The sequence below is a fragment of the Triturus cristatus genome, chromosome 2_2 (genome assembly GCF_964204655.1).
Source record: "Triturus cristatus chromosome 2_2, aTriCri1.1, whole genome shotgun sequence".
In the NCBI taxonomy this organism is placed as follows: Eukaryota; Metazoa; Chordata; class Amphibia; order Caudata; family Salamandridae; genus Triturus; species Triturus cristatus.
The window spans coordinates 1,036,774,211-1,036,790,187 of NC_140582.1; the positions used below are offsets into that span (position 1 = coordinate 1,036,774,211).

At 46.0% G+C, this 15,977-nt stretch overlaps 1 protein-coding gene across 2 annotated transcripts in view; it reads right to left on the bottom strand.

Annotated features, from left to right (window-relative positions):
• Positions 1-15,977, bottom strand: part of DOK7 (docking protein 7) — a 463,238-nt gene that overhangs the window by 306,133 nt on the left and 141,128 nt on the right. The gene's annotated exons all lie outside the window — the stretch shown is intronic.

Sequence of the window (15,977 nt, forward strand, 5' to 3'; positions counted from 1 at the left end):
TAGAGTCCAGCTTGAGTCCCAATGACTGGCTTAGCTGTTCCACGTAGGGTGTTCTACTGAGGAATAGAGTTCAACACATGAGTAGCTGAACCCAAAGACCTTGGTTGTTGATGCTGACCCTCTTGTGCTACTGGGCTTTTAACTAGATATCCATCTCAACATCCTAAGTTCGACACACAAACGGTTAGCGTCTGATGCATCAGGAGCCATGCCAGTATGCAACTTGGTTTATCTTCCTCTGCATGCATCTTACTTTGGTATGTCTTGTAAACAAAGCAGCTCAGCTACACTAATAATTGTGTATGGCAGCAGTCAAGGCAGCTTGCGCCCTGCCGCCTCACATCACCGCCCTCTCAAGACTACCCAAAAATGCTTCCTCTTGTGCGAGTCCCCTACTAAGGACACCCTGTTTTCCTATGACTGCATGTATACAGTGACCACAGTTTTCATGGCCTCCTGCTCCACTAATTGAATAGTGGCTGTGTCGCTGTTGTCAGCTATGTAATTGGCTAGGGACTCAATTTCTGTTTCGCGGAACACTGGGTCTTCACGCGCAGTGGGCTGCCGCAGGCACCAAGTAGGTACCAGCGGGGCAGGGTCCCCCCAGGTGGTGTGAAGTAGCAGTGGAGTATGATCTGATAGTGCCTTGACCAAGTACTCAGCCCCTGCGGCTTTGAGCTGTATGGCAGGGTGGCAAAATATGTGGTCCAGCTGAACATGGAGGTCATGGGGCAAGGGTTAAAAGGAGTAATCCCGAGTGGTTGAGTTCAGTAACTTCCAAATATCCACTAGTGACCAATGAGAGATCCATTATGAGAAATATGTCACAGCACGCGTCATGGGGGAGGCAAGGGAGGGGAGGATTGGACCTATCAAGGTCACGGTTCACCATGCAATTAAAGTCGCCCCTAATAATCCGCGGCAGGTGTGACCACTTTGTCAGCAAGGATGACATGCATGCTAAGAATTGTGGTTGCGCAGTGTTAGGCACATACAAACTACCCAATAGTACCTCCCACCAATTAATCCCTCCCACCGCAAATACATAACGTCCTTCCAGGTCCACCACTGACCCCGCGCTATTGAAGGATGCTGAAGGACATATCCTGATCAACACCGCAGGAGCGAAACCAGAGTAAGTCATACCAGTACATTTGCCCCTGCAACGCTTCTGGAGCTTTTGATCTTCCCAGTGAGTGACATGCATTTCCTATAGGAAAGCTTTGAGGGTCCTTGCCGCCTAATATATCGGTGTCTATTGTGATGCCTCCTGGCAGTGCCCATGCCTCAAACATTACATGTCAAAAACGTAACTTTACCAATAGTGTATCATTTAAGGGCAGAGGGATGCTTGTCAAAAGCACAAGTTTCCAACTACCAGTTTCCAGAGACCAGTGGGGCAGATCTCAACCGTATGTTAACAAGGCAAGGCTCAATTATGACATTTAACCAACTTTCCCAACTCCCAACCCCAGAGCAGCAGAGCAACATCTGGCTACCCAATCAACACCCAGTCAACAAATTTAGTTTGGCGTGTGGCTCCTATGCAATGACTCCTACACAGAAGTCCCAAGGTGGGGGTGGAGATATTATCTCAGCAGCCCGTCCTACACTCTCAGCTCTCAAGCAGGCTACATCCAGATGGTGGTCCTGCTACTGTGGAGAACTGTCTTGTTGTCCTCTTCCGCCCACTCTGCAGATGGGGAAAGGAGATAAACCAGAAAGGGAGGAGAACAATAGCGGAGCCGCCATAGTGGCAACAACTATATCAAGTAATTTTCAGTTTGAGGCATGACCACCGGGAGCGATAAGGAAAACAAGCTGTGATGTGTGAGCACCAATTCACCTTTAGAGGAGGCGTCTCCTGACCTCTCAGGTGGCCCAGCAGGGTCTTGATCTCTGAAGCTCGCTGCTAGCGCCAATGTTCACTCGTGTTGCGACTGAACCACCTCGGGAGCACTGGAGATCCGAATTCACACCGAGGGGTCTTACCTTTGTGCCGCCGGCGCCACAGTCGGGGCGGTCTCAAGAGGATCGACACATGGTGACGTCACTCTCCCCTGGCGAGGCTTATCATCACTGCTTAACCCATTCCCATGCATCACTGGACTCCGTGAAAAAGTAGGATTTTCCAATTACCAACACTTTTAGCTCTGCTAGGAACAGGAGAATATTTGAGAGCAGCCTTCCTCTGCTTATGCTTTACACCAAGGAATGATGGTCTCCTGTGCTGAACTGATAGGGTGTAATCTGGGAACAGTAGGATGGTAGCATTTTCAAAGACGATGCACCCCCATTGCCTAGCAGCCTGCACCACTGTGTCTCTGTCCTTAAAGTTCAGTACCCTGGCCACCATTGGTTTGGAGGGGCACCCAGCTGCAGGCACATCACCTGGACCTTGTGCGCATGTAAGACTACAAAGTAAGGGGACAGTCCCTATGGAGCAACCCATGCAGCAAGCCAGGATTCCACAAACCCTGTGGGGTCGACGCCCTCTACTCCCTCCAGGAATCCAATCAGTCTGATGTTGTGACGAAAGCAGCCCTCTAGGTCATTCAGTTTGTCCTCAAGCTGCCTGACCCTTTCGGTGAGGGCCCCAATCTGGCGTGCGTATGCCTGTGCCAGCAGCTGCAGCTCCTGGACAGTCACCTACATGTTTTTCACCCTTTCCGACAGCTTCCTTTGATCTTCTCGGAGGAGCCCTAGCTCCAGCACCACAGTATTAAGTCCTCCTCCCTGATACGGCCTGGTCTTGGAAGTGGCACTGAGGATGGCATCCAGTATGGTGGACAGGGGATCCTGCAACATTACTCCGACTATCACACAGACTTGTGCCGTGTCCACATGCAGGTGCTCAGCGCTCTTAGTGCCCGGAGAGGGCTTCCCAGATTTGGCACACACCATCTCCGCACTGTTGTGTCATGGGGTTCCAGCTGTCGCTGCCCTTCACAGATGGAAAAGTGAGACTGTCTCTAGGGGGCAGTGCCTAGGTAGGGCGGCCACCCCCCAGCGCCAGATGACAGCCTCCAAGGCAAATGCAGCAGCACACTCTCCAAGGGCATAGGCCTTGTGACCTCCACCTGAATGTCCACCCAAGCAAGGGGGAACGACACAGTTGGTCTGTCATGCAGGTGGTTAGTTATGGCCTCTCAATCACCAGACCAGGTCCCCGTCCGGGCTGCTAATGTGCCAGAGGAGGGGTCTCGAGTGGCTCACGCTACTCAACCTCCGTCACTTTGGGAGGGGGCAAGCCCCCACACAGACCCGAGATCTTGCGCGCCACAGGTCGAAGCGGCCCACAACCCCAGCCGCTCTTCATGCGCTGCTGGAGCTCTCATTCCCATGCTGCTCAGACCCCCTCCTTACACCCCGGCAGCATCCCAGATGTCTCCACTCACCGCCTCCTGGAGGGGAGGCCGGGAATCAATAGCAGCTTCGGCACCAACCATTGTCTGCAGCCCCTCAAGAACACCAACAAAGGCCTTCCATCTTTGCGGCACACGTGCCGCAGGCCCACAGTGCCGTGCAGGCCACACCAGAGCGTTGAAGAGTTTCCCTGCCCGACTCAACTGTGTCAGCGTCCCACTCTCCATCGCAGATGGCCTAGGACTGTCACGGGGGGTGCTGTATAATGTCATTGAGTTTACTGGCCCTCCCCTCTGGAACCGCACAAGCTTGCGTCCGCCAAGTTTAGTACTCATGGCACACCCTCCAGTACAAATGAGCATGTGCAGATAACCGCTCAGAAGTACATCACGTAATATATATAAATTCAAAGAATTTAGCATATTACATATGGAAATGTCATGCAATTTACCTTCCGCCCTTTTTTGCAATTTTTTTCATTTGGAGCTAGGATTCCACTTAAGGCTCAAGGCCTAGCTGCGGGAGCAGAGTTTTCTGTTGAAAATTTATTGGGTTTTTAAGCTCCAGTTTTGTCTATATGTCGAGACTTAAAATACTAATTTGTAATCATTAATTATTTGTTTCTGTGTGAAAATTCTGACTAACTAACGCAATTAACAAGAGAAATTACACGTGGGAATGCATATATGTTGCTTAATAATAATGTGCAGGTTTAATTAAATGAATGTTGCTAAGTGCTGTTTGTTTAAAGCACAAAACGCTTTTGAAATAACGTGTATTAATGCTTTATTGTGTTGCAAAAGGCTAGATGATTACATACACATAAGGGTATTAGTGGGGTTAACACTGTTCAATCACTATGCTGTGGTAACGTTGTTTTTGTCTCTTTTAATTAAGATGGTCCGTTTTGGCCTGTGATAAAATGGCTGCCCTTTACAGCCTGCACCCGAGTGATCGAATTTTGATGAGAGGGCCTTGCTGAACATGGTTGACAGTCACCTGACCATGGCTTCTGCTGGAGTTTTGAAAGTTTCCGTGATGACAGTGACTCCAGGCAAGCGTCCAAATAACCTTGGAGGACAAGAGAGCCACAATGAACTTTGTGATTACAGTGGTGGTTCCGAGGAAATGTGTGCACGAAAGTAACATTTGCAAAACTCGAGTTTCCTTCTTCCGTCTTTTTATTTTTGTGATTTTTCTGAGCGGAGATTTTCCAAATGTAGCGATGCTACATCCTTTCCTGCTCGCTCTGCTCAGCGGTTCAACGGATATTCAGAACATTTTATGTTGCTTTAATTTGTAAGATTTGCTATAAGTATTGTTAGCCTAGAGAGGGTCTAAGGCCACTTCTTCCCAAACCTGCGTTGGTGAGGATCGATGCTGTGAGGACGGCGACTCGGGAGACTTCTACTGAGAGACCTGTCCTGACCCATTCATGACATTTAGCTAGAATAGGTAATTATGAGAATAATGATTTGCTTTTGATTGAATTTCTTTGAACTAATTTTAGATAAAGTACCATTATTTTAAATACAGTGTTGGTGGTTATTTCTCGTCATTTATTGAATACTCTATTTTGATTATTGTTGTTTAAATCATGACTCAGGACAGTATCAAACTGATCCGATTGACCTCACTGTAGATACAGGGTGTTTAGGAGTTTTCTCTCCGCAGGTTCAGTGCTGATAGAGTAATCGAGCGTATGTTAGTAAAATGGGCCCAAGTGTATGATGAGTGCATGTGCGTGTATCTGTGAAATTACTCTATCCGTGGAAGTAGGGAGAATTTGTATGCCCTGATCTGCACCATAGCCACACTGGTTTGTGTCACTTTAGTTAGTATGGCTTGGTCGGGAATCCTAGTACCGTTTTTGCTGTTGCCGTCCTGTTACACCCACTTTGAATTGATTATGAGCAGTTTTAAGATGTCCCACACAATGCTGTTTTAACACAGCTCTTCAGTTAGCTTATAACACAGAAAACCTTTTGCAGATGTGGGTTGTTCGCACCGGTTGGCGTCACATACCACCCCTTTGCAGCGTGAGAGGGCCCGCACAAACATTAAGGCAATCTGGACCGCGGTCTCCTTACAAAGAATCCCTATCTTTCTCATTTTGACTTAGTGGACCCTGTGTCTGAGTGCTTAGGAGAACGGAGCCTGAAAACTCCTTAAAAACCAACATACATTTGATCTTAACATGTATGAAAGCTTGCACTAATGTTTTTATTGTTTGGGAAACATCAACAGAAATTGATTATTTTGATCAACTCTTAGTCACAAATGTTAAATAAGATTACCTTTAAAAGGCTCCGTTGTTTTGGCATATGCACATCTATCATAGCGTCAGATGATGAATTAAATGTTTCAATTGAAGAACTTTCAGTACATTCTTTTAATGAAAGATAAGTATATTTAGGCTAAATATGAGTAGCATCCAAAAAATTCTCATTTTGTCACAGTATAATAATGTGTGTGAAAGGGCTTTTATTTCATATTTACTCAATGTTATATCCGGGACAGGCTTTGCCTTATGTTAACATAGTTACTGATGTGCCTATACTGTATTGAAGTGCATGACAGATTATGGCCTAGAACACAAGCCTGCTCAATACTAATGGCAAAACGTATAAACTGCGCTTGCCCTTGAATGGTTCCTTGTCAGAGGAACTAAAAATATTCAATGGTGCCAGACTCCATATGCTTCCTGAATTCCAAAAGAAAGCACTGTATACCGTTCTATGTAATAAATATAGGGGCCGATGATAAGCGGAGCCCTCCTGGCTCTACATGCTACCATGTGTGTAAAGATATAAAGATATTTTTAACTGGGACCGGGCAAGGCTGATGGGCCGGTTGACAGAGAGATGCTGTGACTACAGCCTGCTGGCATAAAGGTGTTCCGGGCCTTCCATTACTTGGCATAGATATTCTAAAATACGCTAGACCGGAAATAGTCTACTTTTACCATATGTACGTATAATACTAAATGGTTAGGGATATGATGGGGTGTATTTAGTGTTTTTGCCTTTTATTTAATAGTGTGAAGTCACTTTATTTATAGGAAGTATAGCACGTAACACATATTAATTTGTTGTAAAACATCAGTACCTGTGTGAGTGTACTGATGTGAGTGGCTGGACTGGGCTACGCATTTTCACCAGCAGAGTGATTATGTGACAGGGTGTTGTAGCTCATAACCCCCTTCCTCACTAGAGCATAATCAGTGGGAGGCGTGAAAGACACCTGTCCGTCTCCTCGTGGGGCTTAGGAAATCATCCTGGAGTGACCTCAATGATTTCTGGGAACAGGACAATACCTTTTCAAGTTTAAAGTAAGTGCAACCTCAATTATACACAACAAAGTATTAGCTAAAACAATCATGAATTTCGATTCTTACTTACATAACAATAGCATAAATGTTTTGGCAAGGATCTAGGACATGAAGTGGAATTCATCAGTCTAAAGTCGAGGACATTTTCTAAGTCCATTTTGACAAGCATGAATTCTTACAAACCCAGTTTCCCAAAACAATACCATCTTCTTTCCATTGCTAGTTATCATTAAAATCATATGATAATCTTCCATATTACTCAGAAAGAACGTCTTAAATATAGGCATCATACATCTTCCCCACCCACTTGATGGTATCTTCCACTGATCCACTTTTATTCCTAATATTATCAATCAATCCATCAATCAGGGAATTTAAAGTGTGCTACTCACCCGTAAGGGTCTCAAGGCGCAGGGGGAGAGGGGTGCAACTCCGAGTCAGTCGAAAAGCCAGGTCTTGAGCATCTTCCTGAAGGTGTGCAGAGTAGAGGAGCGTCTGATGTTGACCGGGAGCTTGTTCCAGGAATTAGCTGCGATTTAGGTGAAGGCTCTTCCACCCGCTCTGGTTCTGCGGATGCGTGGGTTTTCTGCTAGGGTGAGGTCGGCGGAGCGAAAGTTTCTTTTGGGTACGTGGAAGGGGACTCTTTCGTTGAGGTATTTTGGTCCGGTGTTGTGGAGGGATTTGTAGGCGTGGGTGAGTAGCTTGAAGGTTACTCTCTTCTCGACGGGGAGCCAGTGGAGGTCTTGCAAGTGTTGGGTGATGTGCTCATGTCGTGGGATGCCGAGGACGAGTCTGGTCACGGGCTATTATTATAGAGGCATTGGAGATTTGTAGAGGGCATAACTACCTTAACATGGTTTCTCAGTCCTAAGTACTTCATGGTGAATCGCCTGGACTACCGCCACACACATACCCAGAAAAACCAGGTCTTGGCAAAGTGTTCCACAAGTTGGGACTCAGGGACGAAAAGGACTGCACCCCCTCTCCCCCGACAGGTTCTCCTCACTCTGGGGATTGCGTAGAAATTTGTATTGCAGGAGCACAGAGAGCAAGTCAGATTGTAAGGCGACACCAAAGATCTGAGAAATTGGGAACCCAAATTTGACATGAGTTCATACATATAGTACAGGGCTTTAAAGTGGGTTCGCTTCTCGATTGGAAGCCAATGGAGATATGGATGAAGGCTGACAGTATAAGTATATTAAGGGGGGCGGATAAGTAGTCTTGCGTCCGCATTCTGAACTACCTGAAGTTGCTTAAGAGTGGTCTTGGGGGCCGCTAAATAAAGTATATGGCCGTAATCCAGCCTGGAAATAATCAGTGCCTGAATCACTGTTCTCTGAGCAGGGATGGGAAGGAAACTAAGGATTTTCTTGAACCATCTGAGAGCTCCGAAACAAACAGATGCTACCTTATTAATCTGATGGTTCACTGAGAGCTTATTATCCAGCTAAAAACCAAGGTTCCTAACTACGGACACTGGAGTAGGAAATGCACCAAGAACCTACCTCAAACAAGCATTGGCATAGCCAATAGGTCTCGCCTTTGGGACCTTATAAGTGTTTAACCAGAGCTATTGGCTTTGCCAATGTCTTTAAGCAATGTTGCAGAGCAGCGTGGCTGCTGTGCAGCATGTTAAAAAGTTACAGTAAGAAAGTGTTAAGCATTTTGTCCCCTTGTATATAACCAAGAAGACATCACATACAACTGAATGACCTTATTATGATTACAAAATAAGTTGAAAGCCTGGTTAAAAAAAAACGGATGCTCAGCAGGCAAATAGATGTTCCGGAGCAGAAGAAGTGCTTGTCACAGTGTCCCCTTGGAAAAACATACAAGGAAAATCCTAGTACAGAAAATACCACTTTAAAATACTGTGGATGACATGATACTAATCATGGTCCATGTGCCTGTTTTTAGCCAATCAAAATGTGTGTGTTTGAAACTAAAATACTATCACAGCTGATTTTATAGGCAAGGATACAATTATCAGACATGGGTACTTTCAACGTATACTTGAGTGGGACTCAAATGTTAGTGTGTGACCTAACACGTATATTAGAGTTGTAATAATATAGCTGGTTGTTCACGTTGCTAGGGCTGTTGCTCAGGGATCGATGCCCGGTGCTGATAATTCTCGCCCTCAGATGACTAATTTTTCAGCCTCAGACAGCAGGATACACACTGCTGTCAGGATGCTTATGTACACACTACCCTAGAACAGACAGCACAATTTGCCTTACTAGTTCCTGTGCTGGTCCCACCTTATTAGGTATCAATTTCGTGCCAGTTCACATACAAAGTAAATACAGCACAACTGTGGTATCTCTTAAAACAAACAGTATATGAAGCATAAGTGATGTGCCAATTTACCAGTTACACTACAAGTATTCCACCGCTGTCGCGCTATTTCCATACCCCCTGTATCTGAGGCACTATTGCCATGCCAGTTGCATATAGCCTCAATGTAAAGCACGTAGTAAAACGAGTTGCAAGCTTCCCAGACACGCGCTAGTATATAAAGCGTGGCCTTCAGTTCAGTTTTCATCTCCCCATCTGTCTAAAGCAACTCTGTAGTACTGTAAACCCCCCACAGCCGTATGTAAATCACTATCACAACTGCTATATCAGTGTCCGAATGGGCCTTTACTTTTAAGCACTAGGGCCCTCGTCCTTTCTATACCCGGTCCTCATCTTTTCTATTCCCAACACACTCAAATTACCAAACGTAGACAGAATGTACTTAACACCATCTCCTACTGCCTCGGCTAACACACGCAGCATAAAAGTTAACAGCACTGGTTCTGCGCGGCCGCACAATTTTGGAATTCTCTTTTTTATCCCATTCAGAATAACACCCTACCACATAAACTACTGCATTTTTGGGTGTGTTTGGCTGGCGGTCGGGTCCTGTCATCCTGGGGGCCTGGGGAGTGACAGCAGTCGAAATATGGGTGTTTTTTCGTGGCCTGGTGCGATGCCCAGCGAGACCTCTCCCGTTGAGAGAATGTCCGGTTGACAATCTAGCCAGAATATGCTGAATTGAGTGCCATAGAGCCCACATAGCAGCCTCCGGTGGTTAAGTAAATGTCTGCAGCAGAAACACTTGTAAACACTGCTGCAGACTCTCAGAGTGCAATCATATTTCTGCTATGAAGCTCTGTCAAGTAATATGAACAGCATCTTAACGTGTGTAGGCCAGCATGGTAAACAAACGCTAGGTAGAACACAATTCCAGGTTTGCAGCAAAAAATGCATCCCGGCCATACATGGACCATTCACTTCTGAGCGATGTAAATTTCAGAAGCCTGGCAGGAAACTATAACTAACTGGCAAGTATTTTAACAACATGGCAGGTATCTTTGTCAGTACAGGTAAACACACTAGGAAAAGTAATCAAAATCCAATATTTCGAAATGTAAACGTACCTCGGATTTAAATAAAAAATCTCCTGAAATATATTGTAGGAGCTAGATAACTATTACGTCTAAATTATTACTAGATTAGACAACATTAGAATTACCCTGTGATAAAAAGAGAGAAATCCACATAAAAGCCAATTCAAAAACTAGCTCCAGGCATTCCAGAATCTCAAAACTTGAACAAATGGTGGGTAATTTTCTTGCCGAAAAATTGGAAATCCTGTAGGGTTCAGCAGCAGCCCTTATTCCTTCCCCGGCAACTGGTTCTGTTTTACAAAAGCAGGTCTGTGTGCAAAACGTTTCTACCCCAGCGCCTCATCCTCGCACAGGGTATAGAAAAGGTCCTCCCTGCTTGAAGATAAAAGACCTCACTGCCTCCCCCGAGTCTCAGTAAAAGTAAACACTTAGCCCAGTAAACTTCACCAACAAGCACTGGTGGGTGCAATGAGCCCGCCGCATTCAGGGGTGCAGTAACGGTCCACTCTGGGGACCCCCGGCTCCCAGGGCTAAGCAGACAGTAAAGGAGATGACGCCTGGGCAGGGTAGCAGGGGCAGCGGCGAAGGCCCGGGTTCCAGGCCGGGAGCGGGCAGCAAAATTATCGCCCCCGCAGGCTGTCCAGGCAGAGGGCTCCGTTCCTCACATAGGCCCTTTAGCGGGCTACGGCTAGTGGCACCTCACATAGGGTGGGGAGGCAAAAACACCCCCCTAGTCACCTGAATACAGCTTTTTTAAATGTTTTACTTCTTTACAGTAAGTACCACTAAAACTATATTTCCTGGGAGTATGCTGCAACAGCAACTTTGAAGGCAGCCCTAAGCTGCATTTGGATCATATTACAGTTGGTTTAGAGCTTCATTGCAAGGGCATGACGGATTTTGCCCAGCTCAGTACAATTTCTTGGAGCTGTTCACGGGAGTTTTCTGTCTCATATTTTCTCTACAAATGGGGCATGGAGCCGAGTCAACAATACGGGTGTCCGGCTTTAACAATCCTATATGTGATACGCAAGCCCTAGTGGGTATCTGCTTTTCCATCAGCTTTATTTGTTGTTGGCTGTTAGCTTGGAGGGAAGTCTGGGAGACTGGTGGGGCTGTGACAACGGCGGAAGGGGAGCATTAGTTATTTGAGGTAACAAATCTAGGTGAGCAGGTGTAGTTTGTCACCTAATCCATTATCCTGCCAGGCCTGCTCTTATCATCGCACTCTCCACTTTATACCCAACGGATAAGTTCGCTTCACCTTTCTGCTTCCGGTCTGCACGTGCAGGCGTGGTTTGTTGCACCTACCTGCTCTGGTTTGGCCTGGGTAAATCCTTGCTGTGTACATCACAGTGAATGCTCTCCCTTCATTGCACATGGTGAATGCGTGCGTTGTAATATGTTTGTTTTTACAAAGTCCTTTGGACTTGAAATGATAACCCTGGCCAATTCCAGTCTTAGAGAGTACCCAAAGGGGATGTGCCCAACTTCAGAGAAGTCATTTTATACTTGTTTAATTTCTGCCTATAAAATTATATTCCTATTTTTTTTTTGTATGTACATGGCATCTGTTGAGTGTGGGGAGAGCCATGAGTGTCTCGCCAGAGGCAAGTGAAAGAACAGATATTACTAAACGTACAGCTGCATTGTCAACATTTACATTGTTATCTTCATATCCTCACGCCACATCACTTTATGCGCGATGCCTTTACAACACTAGCCCCCTTAACCCCAGTCGCGGACCAGGGCCTTGGCTTCGACACCAGCCTGACCGTAAATGTTGAATGGCAGTGTAACCGATGGCGAAGTAATTTGTATTTGAAAATGCAAACACTCACAGAGGAACTGCGGCCCTATAACTGTAGGTAGCAATATCAAAGTGAAGATGTAAACGTCTGATACATAGCTCCCAAGCTTCCCAGGTCCATGCGTGATGGGTCAGTCCAGGTTTTATTCTTTGAATTCTGTGACTTGCAGTCCTGTTATATAATGCAATAAACAAGGCTGTAAGACCTAGAATTCAAAGAAAAAACCTGGACTGGGTCAGCACATCAAAAAATGGACCTGGAAACTTGGTAAGGCTGCTGATAGTGAAATTCTGACAGAGCCTTGTGTGTGAACCGCCTAAAAATAATTGTTGCCAAATCCTTCAGTGGAACACACTGTGGTTAACACACTGGCAGAGTGTCCTATTGCGTAGCTGCCAAGTTGCCCAGGTTATGCATGACTAGTTTTTATTACAATTCTGGGACTTGTACTTCTGGTTTTATACTGCAGTTCTATTAGACTACAAGACCCAGAATTCTAGGGGAATAACTGGACTAGCCACGTGGACTTAGGAAAATTGCCAGCTACGCTATTGTCTGATTGTCTTATCATCATAGTCTTTATTCGAATTTAAAAAAATAATTCATACAAGACACAAACGTATACATAAAACAGAATTATTACAAATCCCATTCCCTGTAAAATACATAAAATCATTCATTAAATATCTAAAATTGTGGGGTTTAAGAAGAGAATTAAACATATCAATAGACTAGGGATGAAATACACTGCAGAATATAAAAGAAAAAAAGAAAGCGATAACGCTAAATTTGGATCTAGAGATTATATCTAGTGCCGTCAGTCCGTGGAGCCCTGCGAGGGTACTCCCACAGTTTCCCTGAGAGCCTTATGCCTTAGAGACCATGCCCAGCCCAAATATTTAGCTAAGGCGATTGAATGGACTGGGGAAGTGCTTGTACTAAGAACTCTCAGGGCTACAGCGGAGCTCCTTGTGGCCAATAGTTTGCACATAGGGGAAAGCCACATTCGTCTAGGGTTAGCATATGCAGGGCAGACAAACAGGAAATGAGCAATTGATTCCTCTTTAGCACCACAGACGGGACAAGATCCTACACTTACACCAAACCACCCGCTAGTTAGGACCCTAAGTGGAAGGGAGCCTGCTCTAAATTGGAAATAGAGTTTCCTATCTCTGGGTATGTGATCATATCCCAATAGGTCGAAAATTGGGATGGCCTTTGCCTCTAAAAATCTACTAGTCATTGTAGGAGAGGTTGAATTACTCCACTCCCGATGGTTTACCCACTCCCAGTAGAGCGTTTTCAAAAGCCTCTTGGCAGGAAACCCAGCAGCAACTGGGTTGCTCCATAGCCCCTCCAAGCCTAGGTCTATCAAAATTTCCCGGAGGTTCCTAAGCCACCCAATCTTATGGAACGTATCAGCCTGCACAATGTCCATATTGCCCATTGCGTAAGGCTGAAGCTCCGGGCTGGTCCATAATCTCCTCCAGTATAAGAGCGGGCGGAGTTTGGCTAGATCCTTAATGGCCTTTCTACCTAGGTCATAACGTAGAGGTACTAGAGGCGTGCTCTGTGGGAGACCAGCTATACAGCGAAAAAATTTATTTTCGACGAGTGTCAGTGATGTTAATACGTCGAAACCCCAAAGCTCCGCCCCATACAACGCTGAGCTTAGGGCCTTTGCCTCGTATAGTTGGAGCACGGGTTTAATAGGCTTAGTGTAGGATTTTTTGTGCTCATTAATCAAAGTTCCCGTGATCTGGGTGAGTTTCAATTTGGACATTTCCAAGTGTCTATTCCACTTGTTGTTTTGTGTCACGTGCATGCCCAAATAGACAAAGTTTTTAACCTCCTCGAGTATTTGGCCATTCATTCTGAGTGTTCCTACTCTGTAGCTTGGATGCGGGTTGAAGGTCATAAGTTTAGTCTTGGTCACATTGACCTCTAGTCCGTGATTTTTGCAAAAGTCTTCAAAGACTGACAGTGCCCTTTGTATGCCACTCGGGGTTTTAGATACTATAAGAGTATCGTCGGCAAACATCAATATTGGAGTGGACACTCCAGCCAACTTGGGAGCGTCGGTGTTGACTCGGAGTATACAGTCGACTACTCCATTGATGTACAGGGAAAAGAGCGTGGGTGCCATGGCACAGCCTTGGCGCACACCTCGCTCAACCGAAAACTCGGGGGTTGTATCCCCCGGGCCTCCCCACTGTATTTTTGCAAAATTAGGCTCGTGGAGCCGCCTAATCAGGGTCAACAATTCCAGGGAAAGCCCAAGTTTTTCAAGTACCCTCCAAAGTTGCTCCCGAGGGACAAGGTCAAAGGCAGCTCTTAGGTCCACAAAAACGACGTAGAGACTGCCTTTTCCTAATGTGACTACCTTCCAGAGCAATTGTACAAAGCGGAACACCTGGTCCACAGTGCTGGTAAATTTGCGAAAACCAGCTTGAAAACTAGAGAGTATTCGCTTGTCTTCGATCCAAGCCAATAGCTCATTCAATACCATCCTCCCAATGACCTTTTGAATTGTGTCGATTAGGCTGATGGGCCTATAGTTTCCTGGGAGGGTTTTATCTCCCTTTTTGAAGATAGGGATAATGATAGCCCCCCTCCCAAGATTTGGGCACTGGGGCACCTTCAGCCACAGCATTAGCCACTAGGGCAATATACTTGCTCCAGGAAGGCTTGTTGTTAAGGAAGAGGTCGGATGGGACCCCGTCCAGACCCGGTGCCCGCCCAGCAGCTACACAAGCCAAAGCAGCTAAAACATCCTTAGGGGTAAAGGGACCACGCGAGTAAAAGAAATATGGTGTCTGCCCCAAGGATTCGTATAGAGGGTTGCGTGCGTATTGGGGTTTAAAGTACCCCAGCCACTCCTCTTGGGTGACATGGTTTGAGGGATTTTCGGGCAAGCCACCTCTGTTCCACTTGATCACGTTCCAGAACGTTCTAGTGTCCCGGGCATGACAAGCCTCCTTCAGGTCAAGCCAATATAATTCGTCCCATCTTTTCTTTGCTTGGGCAAGGCACTTCTTGTAGAAGTGTCTGGCTTGTTGTATGCATATCTTATTCCCAGTAGAGAGGGCTTGTGTCAAATTTCCTCTAGCTCGTCTACACTCCCCGTCGTACCACCTCAGACGCTTACAAGGAGGCTTGCTACCCTTATTTATTGGTTTAAAGAAAAAACCACGTAGTCCTTCGAAGAAGGACTCATGTAAACTAGTTGCTTGGTCATTATTTTCTTTGACCCCCAGGACATCCGCCAATCTCGCGGTGGTTTTGGAAAGCTCGGTATCAATGCTAGCGATAATCGTGGCCTTGGTCATTACCTGCGTCCACTTAATTCTCCGCATATCGTTAGTAGGGACGCAGCCAGTGGTAGCCAATATTGTTTCCTCTCTCGCCAAGCTGCGATCCCCCCACCAACAATGGGTAACACAGATGGGGTTTTGGTCGCTCTCTATTCTTGGCTCGACCGCCATATCGGAGATTTGCTGCCACAACCTCAAGCAACAAAGAACATAGTCAATCCTGCTTGTTGAGCGGCCATTATCAAAGGTAGGTGCACCCATTTTATCCCCTGAGGTCCTGCCATTCAGGGCCCTTAAGCCTTTCTCATAGCAAAGTGCATTTACCTGCACTGCTGCCATAGACCACCTCTTGATAGGAGGAAGCGAAAGGGCTGGTATTCCCCATAAACGATCTTCTTCGGGGTCAAGGCCCCATTCTAATTCTGAGTCTAAAAGGGGTTCAAATGTAACATTGAAGTCACCTACAACAATCAGATCCCTGTTGCTAGATTTGGTTTCGATGAGGCTAGTCAAAGTATCCAGTTGCCGTGACTTTTTCCCTTTTGTCCCACGAAGATATAAATTATAGATATCCAATATACCCGTATGGCCATAAAATAGCCTCACTAGTTGGATATCCGGGGAACCCGTGTCAATCATGACAGCTCTTTTAAATAAGTCCTGTCGGGCCCAGATGGTTAAACCGCCCATAGGACGTCCCTTCGGGCCTTGAATTGCTGGAACGTGGAAGTTCAGGTAACCCAGTAGAAACTGGGCC